The 8,413-nt window shown below is 51.1% G+C and overlaps 1 long non-coding RNA gene across 1 annotated transcript in view; it reads right to left on the minus strand.

The window, feature by feature from the left end:
- The window catches only part of LOC127749691 (uncharacterized), a 14,778-nt gene extending 6,365 nt beyond the window's left edge, over positions 1 to 8,413 (minus strand). The window contains exon 1 of the long non-coding RNA XR_008011297.1: positions 8,389 to 8,413. This is a non-coding gene — a long non-coding RNA (uncharacterized LOC127749691). The remainder of the gene's footprint in view (positions 1 to 8,388) is intronic.

Genomic DNA, 8,413 nt, shown 5'->3' on the forward strand with positions numbered 1-8,413 from the left:
GGACCGTCAGTCTGTACAACTCCTTGCAGCCCGCAAACCGTTGGTGAACTTCCGGCTCAGGGAAGGAAAGGAGAGAGATGGGCGAGCCGGCCGCACCGACCTGCCCGCCCGCCCACCAAAGACGTCGTTAATAACGGGAACCAGCCAATTTCCAAGCAGCGAATGGATGAAAGGACAGGGAAAATGTCTCTAGGAATTCCGACGATAGCAATAGTTGCCTGCACACCACTACACCACTACACTTGCACACTGGTACCGTCTATTCGTTATATGCCAAGTATGACAATAACTATCGCTATGGTTCCACATGACGGGTGCCAAACAAGAGGTTCTGGTTTTTAAGCGGTTTTGGGACAACCAAGACGTTCCCATGTGTTCCTTCAATATAAGAAGAGATGCTTTGGCTGCTTGGAAACCAACTTAAAATCGTAAATCTAAAACAATTCTCGCGCGGTAAATTTTCTCGTAAAACCTGCAAATATTTTTTTCACACTGTAATGATTACCAGTGAGAATGCACATAACACATTTTAATGCGGTTAGAGAGGCCCACACGCACAGGCTGCGCTATAAGTACGCAAGCAGGGGTTGGCCGTGCTGTGCGCGGATTGGCTGGACGACAGAGACCTTCTACCATAATTAAATGAAGCCGACGACTTGACGCAAAAAAAGCGCGTAGATGAGGAGAACCTATGCCTGCCCCTCATCACTACCACCATGCGATCTCTCTCTCTCTCTCTTTCTCTCTCTCTCTCTCTCTCTCTCTCTGAGGCGTTCATCAACGTCACGGTATGGTTTTAGGCGGCGGCCGTCAACCTAGCCAGCTTGCTGTTGCAGCAGCTGCGGTGGTCAACGTGATGATGATAAGAGCAGGGTGATGTGTGGCATAATGAAAGATGGATGCGGAGCGAGAAAAAAAAATAGAAAGAGAGAGAAGTTGATTGTGACCACGTGGGCGGGGCCGACAGCCTTGACATTAGCATTAACCATGAGTGCGCGCCTGATTGGACCCACTGTGTGAGTGTGTGTGAGTGTGAGTGAGTGTGTGTGTGTGTGTTGTGTGTCCAAGCCGAAGGTTTCAGTTACCGGCCACACAAAAGGGACTTGGGGCCAAAAGAGATCCACGAGAGATTATATGATGACTGCCGCACAGTCTGCGCATTCAAGTCAATGCGAGTGTGAGTGGTCCTTATGGCGGTGTTGTGCTGTGGGGACCGTGACGTCATCGGAAACAGCAACAGGGGGTGGGGACAGAGGAGTCTGTTACAGGGTATGAGGGTATGTGATGATGAGCAAATACGGTAAGATGTACAATGTGCACTGTAAAATGCTTACGAACTAAATGCATTGCAACGTTACAAACAATTTTCATTCTTAGAAATGAATACAAGTTTGTATTGCGAAGCAATAGTTTGTATTGCAAAGCAATATTGTTTGTATTGCAAAGCAATATTGTTTGTATTGCAGAGCAATATTGTTTGTAATGCTAGGAAGCCTAAGAACAATCGATTTGCGTAACGAACTATTTGTTCGTAAGCTTACGGACAATTATTTCTTAATACAACGCTTCAAAATCCTCCATAACCCAGGTTAAAAGAGCCATGGGGAAAGCCATGGAAATATATCAATTATATGGTAATACATGGAAGTCCATGGTCTCTTATGTTTTAATGTTGATTAACCATAGTATTATGGTCATGGTAACCAATGGTTACCATGAGACAACATGGTTAAAGGTTGGGGAAACTATGGTCGAGAAACCGGAAACCATAATCCATCTTCAAGTTACCATGTTATTTTTGGCTCCTAGTGAACAAGAAAACCATGGTTACCCATGGTTATTTTAGCCCGGGAAGCTACGAAGGTTTTGGTTTTCATTACGAACCTGTTGTTCGTAGGCAATAAACAGTGTGCCACCGGGGGAAAAGTTCTCATCACCAGAAACTATGTCCGTCATTTGACGCTGCGAATCCGCTCAGAATGCCTCTGCAAGAGCTCTCATAGCGCCTGATGCGTAGGCAACATCTCGCCTGCAGTGCATGCGTGTAGTGCGGGGCGGCCTACCCTGAACTTCACAGGCGCCGAGCCCCCGCAATGAGCCAAATGTATCTAGTAACACGGAATTACTTCCTGGACGAACCCTAAGTCGACGACAGTGAAGCATTCACATTCCTGGCCGCCAACGAACTAAATGACGACGGCGCGGTGGCGGCGGGGAAGGGGTTCCTGCGGGCCGTCGTGTCGTGTCCCCTTCACCGAGTGATCTGTCGACTGGGGGAAAGGGGCATACACAAAAGACTGCGGTATGAAGTGCTAGAGATGATGACATTACTTAACCAATCTGTCGGCGTTCGCCTTTCGGTGCGACACGAATGAGCTAAACGAGTGAACGGCGCGGGGCGTGGTGGCCGGGCCCCGGCGCGGCCCGCCCCGGGCGGGCCTGCGGTCTGGGCCGCCGCCGCCCGCGTCCTGCCGGATAGGAGGACGACGCGCTGCTCGAGGAATGTCCCCAAAGGGGTTCTTTACTACAAAAAATTAGTGTAAGCCCTCTAGATTACCAGAAAAAAAATAAAGGGAAAAAGAAGAGACTATATCATTCCAAAAACCGAGCCAAAAACATTAAAAATCAGAAAAAATAAGGGAAAAATCAGAAAAACAGAAAAAAAAAACGATGGGGACTTGAAATTAAAGTGAACTACCCCTCGCTGTCCTTCTCGTCTGGAATGTCGCACCACCGCTGCCGTGCCATCCCGTCGCCCTCGCCGTGCGAGCGCCCCGCGTTTCACCGGAGGAGAGCGCTGCGCAAACGGCGGATACAAAGTAACGCCGTACAGCGGGCAGCCCCCCGCGGGGTCTGTGGGGCCCCCGAGGTGGCCCCCCCGCGGGGCTCGGACGGGGCACGGGCGGCACAGGCGCCTCCCCAAACACGGAGGAGCAGGTCCATTAGATCAGGCGTATTCATAAATTGCCACTCACCGCGTCATGCCTGCCGTCCGCTCTTCTCCACCCTCTCTCTTCTTTCCCTCCACGCTTCACCATCAATTGCACCCCTTTTTATTTCGTCTCTTTCTTTTCTCTCTTCTTTCTCCCTATATCTCTCTGCACCTCGGCAGCAGAGGAAACCAAAGCCCCAGGCACTTTCGTAAAAATTGACTGTAAACGTAGCAGTCCAATTTACCAATACACTAGCGTGTAGAAAAGGTGCGAAAAGGTGAAGAAATTTCAAAAAAGAACAGGCTTTTTTTGTCTATAAACTTTTTAATGTAACTAGATGTTTGTTGAGGTAGACAGCCCGTCGGTGCTGTCAGGCAATGTAGGCGGGTCGGAGGCTTCGCATGTGACCATGGCGCCTTATGGCACACGGGCACACAACTCGAATACACGGGTGCCATGCGATACAGTTTAACTTGAAAATCCGACCACCTGCTAAAGAGGCGACTCATGGGAGCACATGTACTCAGCGAGCCCTCGATGCTCATAATCATGAAAACATCGCATCGTTATCGAAATTTCGACAAAACGCACAGCTCTACGATCACGCGCCACGCTACCTGTTCGTGCAAATTAATTAACTCATGAGACATTAGCGCCCAAGGGCGACCTTAGGAACAGCTGGGATCAAGGCCCCAACCACGACTACCGCGTTCTCGTAATTAGTAGTAATAACAATCCGAAATCGGCGGCCGACGGCCGCATCTGCATTGGCCGGCGGCGAGTATAGCAGCAGGTCAAAGTTGGCCACTCCCCTGCACAGTTCCTATACGGTCGGTGATGCAGAGCGCCGGTTGCAGCGCACTTGTGCATCCAATAACACGTTGATTGGAGTTCGATGACCAAACACCGCCGTCGTTCATATCCCCTTGAAAACGCATCGCTCGCCCTCTCGCCCACCACCAACACTGATGTAATAATCACTGAAACCATTCATTATTCAATACCCATCATACAACAAGTGGTCCCTCCCCGCCTCCCCCCTACAGCCCGGCGTAACCTGTTACACAATGAGTGGAACAGTAAATACCAGAGTAAAGTCATTAATAAAACATTGATGACTACTACAAAACCGTCTTCATTCCGACCGTTTTGTAAATTTCCGCTCTTAATCGACCAAAACTTGAGTTTTTGTTGATCCTTAGGTCGGGTTACAATCTCAGATTTGTTATGAATTTCGTGCACCATACCTCCAATGAGACCTTCAAAATTTTCTTTTTTATTCACAAAACAAACTTGAAACAGCAGTTGTTTTTAGAATTAACATGTTTTGTGCTAGAGTGGTGCACGATTCATTAGATCCGATGGTGACTCGTAACGTAAACTGAATAAAAACAATTTTAACCATAAAATGCCCGCAGATTTTCCGGCCAGAAGACTTCTTTCGTCTATAAAATGTAAAACTGGCGTTTAGAAACGAACAATAGCTTCACAGTGAAAGGTTTGGAACGAACCTTTGGAGCCTGCAGAGCCCAGTTTTAAAAATGTAGCCCTTAATTGGCTGGGGAAGGGAACCCTTGCAAAACGGCAGTATTAAAAGGACCTGGTGAGGTCGCATTGTGACCCCACGAACAGCGCGTCGACATCAGTCTCACCGTCATGCCGCCCAACCCGCGCGGCCCCGCCAACGGACTCTCGGCGCCGCCTATAAAAGCAGACGATTATTTGTAGGTGGCGTGCGCCGAGCCCTCTCTACCCCGGTCGATAATTAGGGCAAGGCCAGACGGTATGTCCAGCGGACTGTCCAGCGGGGACTCCAGTCCACTCACGAATCATTACGTCACCGGCGGCGGGTCGTGCTTCTCGTATATCGCGTGACCGCCCGTTAACTAGGAGGCAACATGAGGGGGTGATGGAGAGGCTGCAGTGCGGCTCGCTCGCTCGCACAGTTAGCACCCGCCCCGCACCGCTCCAGCCCCAGCCCCGCCCCAGCCCCGCCCCAGCCCGGCAGCAAAGCGTGGAAGCGAAGCTATGATTTCCTGTCTCATTGAAGACGGCAGCGTCGCCACCACCGTCAGGATGGAAAACGCGTGACCTCCAAAGTGGTGCAGTCAGTGGCAGCCGATAGGCAGAGGTTGAGTACAGGGGGTATAGACCGAACATGCACCCCCAAGTGTGCGCCGTGCAGCTGCAGCTCGCTCGCACCCATGTCGCGACTACAAATCAACGACAAAAACCTTTGTTTGCCACAGAAACTCCCCCAGCAGGAGTACTCTACCTCTTTTGGTTAGGCACTGGAAAATACGAGGGATCCCCCACTCCACGAGCCAACTCGTTGTACACTTGCTCGCGCCCTACTTGCGTCTCACTAGCGAAAGCTCGCTAAAAAAATCACGAAAACTCGCACCAAATTTGAGAAAAATTGAAAAAAAAACTCTTGAAAATGCGCCTGACTCGCAATATTTAGTACCTACTCGTTAACTCGATAACTCGTTATATACCTATTTTAGAAGTATTGGGGACCCCTCGGGAAAATACCCGCCCGAACAGACGAATAAAAGTGTCACCTTTTCACAATAGTTTTTACAAAACTAAAAAAAAAAAGAAGTCGATTTTATTTTACCCTCACAGAAAGTTGAATGGAGCTAGAAATTCTGTCAGCACCTAAAGCGCTCACGGTGTCACCCATTTCCATTAAAAAGAGACAGATATGCATAGCCACAGACGTGACAGGCCGTTTCGATAACAGTTTGTTTGTGACGCGTGTAACAACGCTGTAACGCTGTTCGAATCGAGTACCACACGCAGCCCCACATGGAGCAAAACTAGACGGAGACGGAATGAATGAGAAGGCGGAAGACTCGGCGGCGGAGCCTTTTTTTCTCCATCTAAGGAAACTACGATGCGTGGGAGTGAGACGGCGGCAGCAGCAGAACAGCGCTTCGGGGCGTTGTGAGCCGCCCGCCACGCCCCGCCAGGACCAGCAATCGGACCAAAACTGCGGCCTTGACCGAGTCCTGTCATTCCGCACCTCTCTCGGAAACGAGCTGCACAGCAGCAGCAGCAGAGCACTGGGGCGGGGGAGTTCCGCACGGGGTGTCGGGCCCGCGAGCTGGGCGGGGGGCGGGGCGCTTGGCGTGGTCAAAGCGCGCGGGAAAAGGGCTGGAGCGGGACGGGGAACGGACGGGGCGTGGTTTCCGGGTGTCGCTGCTGCCTGCAATGCATCAGATCAGCTTTGTGAATTAATGGCCACATTGTAGCACGGAGGTGTAAGTAGCAGTATTTATCGGGAGCGGGAGGGGGAGCTCACCGACTCCACGACGCCGCCAGGCCACGCGGAAGGTAGCAGGGAAAGGCAACCACCACGCCCCGCCACGCCCCCGCCCCCACCACGCCCCCGCCAGACAGGCTCGCTGACCTTAGGCTGCTGTTGAGCCGGATACGAAACACTTTTAGGGCTTCAGCAGCGAGACAAACGCTTCTGGTGCAGAGAGCGGGGCGAACAGGGCGGCGGGACTCCCAGGCGCTTCCGGGTCACACTTTTCATAATCTGCGATAATCTGCGTGAATGCAAGCAGGAATTTTCAAGAATTTTTAAAGCAATTCATTTTCTGATGGTTCTTGAGGTTTGTTAATTTTTTTCACGAGGCATCGCATGAACCTGGAAAAGACGTCGAAACGAAACCGTAACCACCCTAATTTTGTCGTTTTAATGTTGTTCTGATATCGTTTCGACATCACGTTTCGCAGCGAGTTGAGAAGTGAGCGCCCTCGTGCAACCATGCGTTCAAGTCTCCATGGTCGCCAGACAACAGAGGACTGAGTACCCGGTGAGGAATGCTGATATCAATGGGAATGATGTCACTCCTATATGATGTATAGTTTATCCCGTTCATTTAGTAACAGCAACAGCAGCTGTTTTTCAACCCGGCTTGACCCGGACGCGACAAACCCACTCTCTTCCTTCTCGCACTTTTGATTTCTTTCCTCTCAAAACTAATCATCCATCATCCTTCGTTTTATCGGTGCTTCTTCTTATTAGGAGGAATTAAAAGTTGATGCTTGCTTTTTGGATTACAAAGCGACTCGTTGGCCAACTCTAAATCAAACTCTCACAAACCCTCTCAGGTATTGCCGCTTTTTCGGCGGTTCAGACCACGGCTGCGCACACGCGTGCCGGTGCGAGCCGGAGCGAGCCGCGCCGGGCCGTCGAGTCGAGCCGCAGCCAGTTCGTGCGGCCGCGCCATATCGGAACGCAGCGCGACGCGACGATATCGGAGGCCCCATCATGTCACCGCCGGGCAACACTTTCCCCGGCCTTGCCCTGCTGGGGGGCCGCCCCGCCCCACCACCCCCACACCAGCCCAAACCCCAGCCCGCCGCACCGCGTGGCCGAGACAAACAAAGACAACTCGAGGCGGGAACCATGCATTTACATTATACCACTGTAAATGGGTTGGCGTCTTATGACGCCAAAATATTGACGTCCTCAATTTAGAACGCCAAATTTTGGCGTCATAAGAGGCCAATTCTTGGCGTCCAGTAAAAGAACGCCAAAATTTGGCGTCTTATGACGCCATATTCTGGCGTCTTTTAGGATTTGGCGTCATAGGACGCCAATGTTTTGGCGTCAAAAGACGCCAACCCATTTACAGAGACTACATGCGAATGAGTTTAACAAGAAAACATCAGATGGACTTTTATAAAACAATGGCACGACTTGGCACCCTTCCCAGGGTGTTCGTGAATCTGCCTTTGTAGGTACTAAAACACTGATATTTAGTTTTAAACTTCTTTTCTTCCATTTGTAATCCGTTTAGTAATAGGTGACAAAATGAAGGAGTGTAAATGTAGGCAGATAGCTGCCTGCCTCGCCGTGGTGTGGTGGAAACGATACTCCCCAACTAAGAAAGCGTCCTGGGGATTATTCTAATGGAGAAACCGAGAAACGCATTTATCCCCGAACAAGATTCTTTCGGTCAGAGCAGGGGACGCAAGGGGGCGCAACAAAAGCCGCACGCGTGTGATTTCTGAACAGACCCCCCCCCCCCCCCCGTGGATAGGGAAGAAAGGGTGAGCAGGGGGGGGGGGGGGGGAGGTTCTGCGAGGAATTTGTATAATTGCAAGGACAACTCACTGGCGAGGTGTTTGCTCGTTAGGGGGCCCCGCACCGCACGCCACCCCGCCGCGGCACTCGCACGCGGAGTGTCGGGTTACCGTCGCAGTGGTCGTCGTCGTGTGGTGGCTTACCGCCCCAGTCACGAAGCGCCGCGCGCGAAGCGCTCTCAAACCTTGGCGCGAGGTCAAGTTATTAGAACCGAAACGGAACGGACGTGACTCGTGTCTCCGAGTCGTACTTGTTTATGGTTTCCCGCACTCCTCCCTAGCCCACGATATTCGGAGTGACTAAAAGTTTTTGCAAACACTACTATGGCAGAGTAAAATAATGATACGGTACCTATTTCTGCTGTCGTCCTCGTCCT

Source organism: Frankliniella occidentalis, unplaced genomic scaffold (assembly GCF_000697945.3).
Source record: "Frankliniella occidentalis isolate FOCC.00 unplaced genomic scaffold, Focc_3.1 Scaffold79, whole genome shotgun sequence".
Lineage (NCBI taxonomy): Eukaryota > Metazoa > Arthropoda > Insecta > Thysanoptera > Thripidae > Frankliniella > Frankliniella occidentalis.